We start from the raw sequence: 9051 nt of genomic DNA on the forward strand, positions 1-9051 counted from the left end.
GAAGAAGGCCATGTGCTTTGTCATGCCTTTGCTAGCTCTCTGCATGAGCAATTCACCTAGTCCTACTCCCAATCTTTTCCCTGCAGTCCTGCAAATATGTTCTCTTCAGATAATTATCCAAATCTCTCTTCAGTGGTCATATCCCTGCCTCAGAGAGCAGGCTACGTTCAAGTCCCACCTGCTCCAGAGATGTGTAATGTATCTGAATAGGTTGATTGGAAAATATCTTCAAATTTCTTTTAAAGCCCTTGATTGGATCTGCCTCCACTACAGCACATTCAAGCAGTACATTCCAGATCCTAACCATTTGCTGCTTAGAAATGTTTTCCTCCTAGTTTGGGAGAAGATTTGGAGCTCGGGTGCTCGTTGTTGTGGTTCTGTTTGCCGAGCTGGGAATTTGTGTTGCAGACATTTCGTCCCCTGTCTAGGTGACATCCTCAGTGCTTGGGAGCCTCCTGTGAAGCGCTTCTGTGATGTTTCCTCCGGCATTTATAGTGATTTGTATCTGCCACTTCTGGTTGTCAGTTCCAGCTGTCCGCTGCAGTGGCCGGTATATTGGGTCCAGGTTGATGTGCTTGTTGATTGAATCACTCATCCGCTGATTCAAACAACAAGCACATCGACCTGGACCCAATATACCGGCCACTGCAGCGGACAGCTGGAACTGACAACCGGAAGCGGCAGATACAAATCACTATAAATGCCAGAGGAAACATCACAGAAGCGCTTCACAGGAGGGTCCCAAGCACTGAGAATGTCACCTAGACAGGGGACGAAACGTCTGCAACACAAATTCCCAGCTTGGCAAACAGAACCACAACAATGTTTTCCTCCTGTCACCTTTGGTTTGTTTGCTAATCACCTTTAAACCTGTGTCTCTCTGGTTCTCAACTCTTCGACCTATCTACTCTATCTAGATTTTGAACATCTCTATCAAATCTCCTCGATAGTCCCCAAGAAAACACCCCTACCTTCTCCAATTTATTCCCATAATTGAAGTTCTTCATCTCTGGAACCATTTGCAGCAATCTTGTTGACTCTTAACTGTCCTGTGAAATTGTTTAGCAAGCCACTCAGTTCTGTCAAATGGCTAAAAGGTCTGAAAGGAGCACCAGCATCCACCCAGGACTGAAAGTGATAATGGACAGATTTGTTAATATATGCTCCTGAAGAAGGGCTTATGCCGAAACATCGATTCTCCTGTTCCTTGGATGCTGCCTGACCTGCTGCGCTTTTCCAGCAACACATTTTTCAGCTCTGATCTCCAGCATCTGCAGTCCTCACTTTTACCTCTGTTATACAGTTGGGAAGGGGTTGCTGTAGGAATGCTCAACATTGACTTTAGACACCATGATTCGAAAAGCGTGGCATTGGAAAAACACAGCAGGTCAGGCAGCATCAGAGGGGCAGGAGAATTCCTGATGAAGGCCTTGTGCGTGAAACGTCAAACCATAATGACCTCAGGAGACAGACATGGAATGCAATCGATAGGGTTCCCTCCATTGTCCAGTACTTTCTGGGAGCGGAGAAACTACGCCATGTTCTTTGCAGCCTGCAACACCTTGGCGAGGTGCTCATCCTCATACTTTCTCCATGCCCCCACTTCTCACTTTTAAACAACTGCCAAACCTTAAACAGACCATTCTTCGCAGCGAACTGCCCAACCTTTAGGGTAACATAGATAACAACACCACAAAACCTTGTCACGGCAACCACTGCAAGACATGTCAGTGTCAACGTGGACACCACCATTATATGTGGGGACACCACCAACCATGTACGCGGCAGGTACTCGTGACTCGGCCAACATTGTATATCTCAGAGGCTGCAGGCAAGGATGCCCTGAGGCATGGTACATTGGCAAGACCAAGCAGACGCTATGACAATGGATGAATGGACACTGCACAACAATCACCAGACAGGGATATTCCCTCCCAGTCAGGGAACACTTCAGCAGTCGGGCATTCTGCCTCAGATCTTCGGGTAACTGTCCTCCAAGGTGGACTTCGGGATTCGCAATGATGCACAGTGGCCAAGCAGAGGCTGATAGTCTAGTTTGGTATCCATCATGGGGATGGCCTCAACTGGGACCTTGGGTTCATGTCAAACTACAGGTGACCCCAATCCACGATATACTCACACACGTACATGCACATTCCTGATGAAGGGCTTATGCCCAAAACATCAATTCTCCTGTTCCTCGGATGCTGCCTGACCCGCTGTGCTTTTTCAGCACAACACTTGACTCTGATCTCCAGCATCTGCAGTCCTCACTTTCTCCTAGCTGACTTCCACATACATGTGCTAAAAATGTGTTGCTGGAAAAGCGCAGCAGGTCAGGCAGCATCCAAGGAACAGGAGAATCGACGTTTCGGGCATAAGCCCTTTTTCAGGAAGGGTTTATGCCCGAAATGTGGATTCTCCTGCTCCTTGGATGCTGCCTGACCTGCTGCGCTTTTCCAGCAACACATTTTCAGCTCTGATCTCCAGCATCTGCAGTCCTCACTTTCTTCCACATACATGTACACTCTTCCATGCTCTCACACTCCCACAGACCCTCTCATACATTCTCCCTCAGACACCCACACACTCTCTCACTCTTCCCCTCCCCCTCTCTTGCCCTTCACCCCATCTCCTGCTCTCTCCCTTCCCCCACCCCTCCCACCACCCTCTTTCTCTCCTCCCTCTCCCTCCACCCCTCTCGTGCTCTCACACCTGCTCATGCTCTCTATTTCACTTTCTTTCTCTTGCTCTCTCTCTCTCAATTTCGCGCACTTGCTCTTTCTCTCACTCTTGCTCGCTCTCTCTATTTCGCTTGCTCGCTCGCTCTCCATTTTGCTCACTCTCTCGTGCTGTTTCTCACACGCGCGCGCGCTCTCTCTCTCTCTCCATTATGCATGCTCTCTTGCTCCCTCTCTCTCTCTGTCTCGCTCTCCATTTCACGCGGTCTCTCTTGTTCTCGTTTTCAGGCTGTCTTGCGCTCTCTCTCTCTCTCTCCATTTCGTGCGCTCTCTCTTGCGCTTGCTCTCCATTTTGCATGCTCTCTGTTGCTCTCTCTCTCGGTCTTGCTGTCTCGCGCGCTCTCCATTTCGCGCTACCTTGTGCACTCTCTCGTGCATTTTCTCTCTCGCTCTCGTACCCTATCTCTCTTGCTGTCTCTCTCTCTCTCTCTCCATTTCGCGCACTCTCTCTCGCTCTCTTTCTCTCTCCATTTCACGCTCTCTCTCATGCTCTCTTGCACTCGCTCTCCCTTTCACTAACTTGCTCTTTCGTGCTCTCTTTCTCGCCCTTGTTCGCTCATGCTCTCGTTCTCACTTGCTTGCTCTCTCTCTTATGTGCTCTCTCTTGCTCTCGCTCTCTTTCTCTCTCTCGCTATCTCTTGGTCTCTCTCTCCATTTTGCTTGCTCTCTCATGCACTCGCTCGCTCTCTCTTGCTCTCGCTCTCTCGTGCTCTCTTGCTCATTCTCTGTCTCTCTCCATTTCGCTCGCTCTCTCATGCACTTGCTCGCTCTCTCTTGTTCTCTCTTGCTCCCTCTCCATTTCGCTGTCTCTCTCGCATGCTCTCTCACCATTTTGCTCACTTGCTCACCCCTGGTCTTGTGCGTTCGCTCGCTCTCCCTCTTGCACGCATGTGCGCTCTCACTGTCTTTCTCTCATGCACTCGCTCTCTCGTGTGCTTGCTCTTGCTCACTTTCTCGTGTGCTCGCTCGCTTTCTTGCTCGCCTTCTTGCTCGCCCTCTCGCTCTCACTCTCTCGTCTCATTCTCTTGCTGCCTCACTCTCGCGCGCGCTCATGCTCTCTCACTGCCTCTCTTGCGTGCACACTCACGCTCTTGGGCTCTCTCGCTGCCTCGTGCACGCTGTCTTGCTCTCCCTTTCTCTTGCTCGTGCTCTCGCTCTCTCTCTCTCTCGCGCGTGGCCTCTTGCTCTCGCTCTCGCTCACTGTCTCTCACACTCTGTCACTCTCGCACTCATGCTCTCTCGCTCTGTTGCGTGCGCACTCTCACACTCTCTATCGCCCACATGCGTGTGCTCTCTCTCTCTTTCTCTCTCTCACGCATGCTCTTTCTTTCTCTCTTGGGCATGCTCTCTCTCTCTTTCATTTGCGTTCTCTCGCTTGCATGTGCGCTTTCTCTCTCTCTCTCTTGCCCGCGCACGTGCTCTCTCTTTTACTCTCGCACACTCGATCTTTCTCTGTCTCTCGCACACACGCTCCCTCTCTGTCTCTCGCACACGCTGTCTCTCGCGCTCTCTCTTGCGCACTCACACTCTCTCTCTCGCACTCATGTTCAATCTCTCTCTTGTGCGCACTCACGCTCACTCGTTCTCTCCCTTGTGCTCTCTCTCTCGCGCACTCTCGTGATCTCTTGCTCTCCCTTTCTTTCGCGCTTGCTCTCTCCCTTGAGTGCTCTCTCTCTTGCGCGTTCTCTCTCACACGGCTCGCACTCTCTTGCGTGCTTGCGCTCTCTCTCACATGCACTCTTGCTTGCTCACTCTCACTCTCTTTCGCTCATGCATGCTCTCTCATCCTCTCCCTCTCACGCATGCACGCTCTCGCTCTCACCCTCTCATGCGTGCTCTTTCTCTCTCTCTCTCGCTTGTGCGCGTTCTCCCTCGCACGCACGCTTTCTCTGTGTCTCTCGCGCACACTCTCTCTCTCCCTCTCTCTCTCGTGTGCTCACACTCTCGCGCGTTCTCTCTCACTCTCATGCGCACTCTCTCGCGCATGAGTACACACTCTCCCTCTCTCTTGCGTGCGCACTCGCACTCTCTTTCTCGTACTCACGCGCTCTCGTGTGCGCTCACACTCACTCACTCTCGTGCTCTCTCTCGCACGCGTGGTCTTGGGCTCTCTTGCTCTCCTGCTCTCCCTTTCTCTCACTCGTGCTCTCTTGCATGCTCTCTTTCTGTCTCTCTCTTGCGCGCGCTGGCTCTCTCTCTCGCTTGCTCTCACTCACGCGCTCTCGCTCTCTCACTCACGCGCTCTCGCTCTCTCTGTCTCACTCACTCTCACCCGTGCGCTCTCACAGGCTTTCTCTGTCTCTCGCACAAATGCGCTCTCTCTCGCTCTCTTGCTCTCTTTCTCTCTTTCGCACTCTCACACTCACTCTCTCTGTTCTCTCACACTCAAACTCGCTCTCTTTTTCTTTCTCTCCTTAGTTCGGCAGGAATTTAAAAAGGAGGTCCCCGAGGGTAATAATATCTGGATTACCCCCGGTGCTATGAGCTAGTCAGGGTCAGAACAGGAGGATAGAGCAGATGAATGTGTGACTGAAGAGCTGGTGTATGGGAGAAGGATTCACATTTTTGAATCATTGGAGTCTCTTCTGGGGTAGAAGTGTCCTGTACAAGAAGGACAGATTGCGCCTGAATTGGAAGGGGACTAATATACTGGCAGGGAGATTTGGTAGAGCTGCTTGGGAGAATTTAAGCTAATAAATGAAACATGGCTCAGGGATGGACAGGACTGGCAGCTTAATGTTCCAGGATACAAATGCTACAGGAAGGATAGGTAGGGAGGCAAGAGAGGAGGGAGAGTGGAACTTTTGAAAAGGGATAGCATTACACCTGTACTTGGGGAGGATATTCCCAGAAATACAACCAGGGAAGTCACTTGGGTGGAACTGAGAAATAAGAAAGGGATGATCACTTTACTGGGATTGGATTATAAATGCCCTAATAGTCAGCAGGAAATTTAGAAACAATTTTGTAAGGAGATTTCAGTTATCTGTAAGAATAATACGGTGGTTATGGTAGGGGATTTTAACTTTCCAAACATATACTGGGACTGCCATAGTATTAAGGGTTTAGATGGAGAGGAATTTGTTAAGAGTGTCCAAGAAAATTTGCTGATTTAGTATGTGGATGTACCTACTAGAGAAGGTGCAAAACTTGACGTATCCTTGGGAAGTAAGGCAGGGCAGGTGACTGAGGTGTCAGTGGGGGAGCACTTTGGGGCCAGTGACCATAATTCTATTCGTTTTAAAATAATGATAGAAAAGGACAAACCAGATCTAACAGTTGATGTTCTGAACTGGAGGAAGGCTAATTTTGATGGTATTAAGCAAGAACTTTCAAAAATTGATTGGGGGCAGATGTTTGCAGGTAAAGGAATGGCTGGAAAATGGGAAGCCTTCAGAAATGAGATAACGAGAGTTGAGAGACAGTGTATTCTAGTGCGGGTGAAAGGAAAAGCTGGTAGGTGTAGGGAATGCTGGATGACTAGAGAAATTGAGGGTTTGGTTAAGAAAAAGAAGAAAGTGTATGTCAGGGAGAGACAGGAGAGATCGAGTGAATCCTTAGAAGAGTATAAAGGCAGTAGGAGGGAAATCAGGAGGGCAAAAAGGGGACATGAGATGGCTTTGACAAACAGGCTTAAGGAGAATCCAAAGTGTTTTTACAAATATATTAAGGACAAAAGGGTAACTAGGGAAAGAATAGGGCCCCTCAAAGATCAGCAAGGCAACCTCTGTGTGGAGTTGCAGGAGATGGGGGAGATATTAAACGAGTATTTTGCATTAGTGTTTACTGTGGAGAAGGATTTGGAAGCTATAGAATTTGGGGAAATAAATGGTGACATCTTGAAAAATGTCCATATTACAGAGGAGGAAGTGCTGGATGTCTTGAAATGCGTAAAGTTGGATAAATCTCCAGGACCGATCAGGTGTATCCTAGAACTCTGTGGGAAGCTAGAGAAGTGATTGCTGGGGCCCTTGCTGAGATATTTGTATCATCGATAGTCACAGGTGAGGTGCCAGAAGACTGGAGGTTGACTAATGTGGTGCCACTAGTTAAGAAATGTGGTAAGAAAAAGCCCGGGAACTATAGACCGGTGAGGTGGTGGGCACGTTGTTGGAGGGAATCCTGAGGGACAGGATTTACATGTATTTGGAAGAACAATGACTGATTAGGGATAGTCAGCATGGCTTTGTGCATGGGAAATCATATCTCACAAACGATTGAGTTATTTGATAAAATAACAAAGAGGATTGATGAGAGCAGAGCAATGGATGCGATCCATATGGACTTCAGTAAGGCATTCGACAAGGTTCCCTGCGGGAGACTGGTTAGCAAGGTTAGATCTCATGGAATACAGGGACAAGTAGCCATTTGGATACAGGACTGGCTTGAAGGTAGAATACAGAGGGTGGTGGTGGAGGGTTGTTTTTCAGACTGGAGGCCAGTGACCAGTGGAGTTCCACAAGGATCGGTGCTGGGTCCACTACTTTTCGTCATGTATATAAATGATTTGGATGTGAACATAGGATGTACAGTTAGTAAGTTTGCAGATGACACCAAAATTGGAGGTGTAGTGGATAGCGAAGAAAGTTACCTCAGATTACAATGGGATCTTGATCAGATGGGTCAACGTGCTGAGGAGTGACAGATGGAGTTTAATTTAGATAAATGCAAGGTGCTGTGTTTTGGGAAAGCAAATCTTAGCAGGATTTATACACTTAATGGTAAGGTCCTTGGGAGTGTTGCTGAACAAAGAGACCTTGGAGTGCAGGTTCATACTTCCTTGAAAGTTGAGTCGTAGGTAGATAGGATAGTGAAGAAGATGTTTGGTATGCTTTCCTTTATTGATCAGAGCATTGAGTATAGGACGTTGGTTCGACCACTTGTGGAATAATGCGTGCAAATCTGGTCTCCTTCCTATCAGAAGGATGTTGTGAAACTTGAAAGGGTTCAGAAAAGAGTTAAAAGGATGTTGCCAGGGTTGGAGGATTTGAGCTATAGGGAGATGCTGAATAGGCTGGGGCTGTTTTCCCTGGAGCATTGAAGGGCGAGGGGTGACCTCATAGAGGTTTATAAAAACATGAGGGACATGGATAGGATAAATAGACAGAGTCTCTTCCCTGTGGTGGGGGAGTCTAGAACTAGAGGGCATAGGTTTAAGGGTGAGAGGGGAAAGATATAAAAGGGACCTAAGGGGCAACGTTTTCACACAGAGGGTGTGCGTGTATGGAATGAGCTGCAGGGGAAGTGGTGGAGGCTATTCAATTGCAACATTTAAAAGGCATCTGGATGGGTATATGAATAGGAAGGGTTTAGAGGGATATGGGCCAAGTGCTGGCAAATGGGACTAGATTAGGTTGGGATATCTGGTCGGCATGGTCGAATTGGACCGAAGGATCTGTTTCCATGACATCTCTATGACTCTAAATTCAATGTGGCCAATCATCAGTAAAGTGATGGAAGAGGTAATCAACAGTACATTCAAGCATTGCTTATTTAGCAATGACATGTAGTTGCCAGTATTGGACTGGGGTAGACAAAGTAAAAAGTCACTTCCAAATATACCTGTTGGACCATAACCTGGTGTGTGATTTTCAACTTTATTTCACAATAATGTCTCACTGACTTTCAGTTTGGGTTCCACAAAGGGTAATTACCTCCTGAACTCATTGTGGCTTTGGTTCAAACAAAAGAGCTGAATTGCAGAGATCAGGTGGGAATGCCTGCCCTTGATACCAATGCTACATTTGATTGAGTGTGGCATCAAGGAATCCAAGCAAAACTGGAGTAAATGGGAAACGGGGGGGGAATCTCTCCAATGGTTAGAGTCATACCTGGCACATAGGATTGTGGTTGTTGGAGATCAGTCATCTCAGCTCCAGGACATCTCTGCAGGAGTTCCTCAGGGTAGTGTCCTATGTCTGACCATCTTCAACTGCTTCATTAAAGCCTTCCCTCCATCATAAGGTGAGAAGTGGGGATGTTCGCAAATCATTGCACAATGTTAGCACAATTTGCAACTCCTTTTGATACTGAAGCAGTCCATGGTTCAAAGCCAGCAAGACCTGGACAATATCTAGGCTTGGGCTATCAAGTAGCAAGTTGGGCGGCATGTTGGCTCAGTGGTCAGCACTACTGCCTTATCATGCCAGGGACCAGGGTTCGATTCCAGCCTTGGGTGACTGTCTGTGTGGGTTTCCTCCGGGTGCTCCAGTTTCCTCCCACAGTCCAAAAATGTGTGGGTCAGGTGAACTGGCCATGCTAAATTGCCATAGCACTCAGGGATATGTAGGTTAGGTACATTCATCAGGGG

The sequence above is a fragment of the Chiloscyllium plagiosum genome, unplaced genomic scaffold (genome assembly GCF_037043375.1).
Source record: "Chiloscyllium plagiosum isolate Xiang-an unplaced genomic scaffold, Cpla_swu_hap1 HiC_scaffold_53X, whole genome shotgun sequence".
In the NCBI taxonomy this organism is placed as follows: Eukaryota; Metazoa; Chordata; class Chondrichthyes; order Orectolobiformes; family Hemiscylliidae; genus Chiloscyllium; species Chiloscyllium plagiosum.